We start from the raw sequence: 1421 nt of genomic DNA on the forward strand, positions 1-1421 counted from the left end.
GGTAACAAAGATCCGTGGGGATATACCTATAAACAGCAGGCGGGTAAACTTCGCGTAGAAAGGGTGATCAACACCCTGAAAAGAGACGGAAAAAAGACTATGAACGTCCGCGAAACGGCGAAAGTCCTCCTCGACACACATGTCCCGGACGACTGCGAGTCCGAGGACACGAATGAACAACGCGCGGTGCGAAACACCTCTAGAGATGCCCCGGAAACCGTTGACGCCCCTCCCTTCACAGCGGAAGAGGTGGCGCGAGTTATAAAGTCCCTCAAAAACGGAAAGGCCCCGGGGCCCGACCTCATTGAGGTGTGCGTGCTCAAAAGAGCATTTGCCACCATCCCCTCCCACCTCGTAGACCTTTTTAACGGCTGCCTCCAGTGGGGCACTTTCCCATCCATTTGGAAAGAAGGCTCCTTAAGAGCACTCCTTAAAGGCGTAGATAAAGACGCGGAAGACCCCAAATCCTACAGGCCCATATGCCTCCTCTCGGTCGTAGGAAAAGTTCTAGAAAGGCTGCTCAAGATGCGCCTAGAAGCTACATCCCTCGCGCCGGGTAAACTCTCGGATACACAATACGGCTTCGTCCCAGGACGCTCCACCGAGGACGCGATAGTCGAGATGCGCCGAATCGTTTCTGCCTCCTCACGGAGATACGTCATTGCACTGCTATTCGACATCTCGGGAGCCTTTGATAATGTCTGGTGGCCCTTGGTTCTCAAGGCACTCCGGGATCGAGACTGCCCGAGGAATGTCTTCAACGTAATGACTAACTACTTCGCGGACCGTAGAGTTAAGATAGCATTGGGAGAACATGAGATTTCCAAGCAGGCTTCGAGAGGCTGCCCACAAGGTTCGGTCCTAGGCCCCTCCTGCTGGAACCTCATGTTTGACCAGCTCCTTCGAATCCTCGAGAAATCATCGGAAATCAACGCAATCGCGTACGCGGACGACCTACTCGTTATTATCGACGGTGACTCTAGGAAGGAACTAGAGGAGGTAGGGAACCGTGCGGTTAAGAGCATCACGGAATGGTGCTCCGCGGCGAAACTTACAATCTCAGAACGGAAAACGGAGGCTATTGTTCTGAAGAGCGACTGGGTCAAGAGGAAACCCATAGGGAGAAGGGGGGGACTCCGACCAGATAGGAAGCGTAAAACGTCGAAAAAAACGGACTTAGCCAGTAGGCCACCTACTATAAAGATAGGGGGTAGTAGCATCAGATTCAAGGGATCAGTTAGATATCTCGGTATCCACTTTGATAAAGGACTAGGAGTTTCGACGCATTGCCGGTATCTAAATGATAAGGTCGGGCCCCTTTTCGCAAAATTAGGAAGGTTAGCGGCTAGGGAATGGGGGCTCCGTCATTATGCCCTACGGACTCTATACCGAGGCGTATTTACGCCCACGGTCACGTATGC

Source organism: Vespa crabro, chromosome 13 (assembly GCF_910589235.1).
Source record: "Vespa crabro chromosome 13, iyVesCrab1.2, whole genome shotgun sequence".
In the NCBI taxonomy this organism is placed as follows: Eukaryota; Metazoa; Arthropoda; class Insecta; order Hymenoptera; family Vespidae; genus Vespa; species Vespa crabro.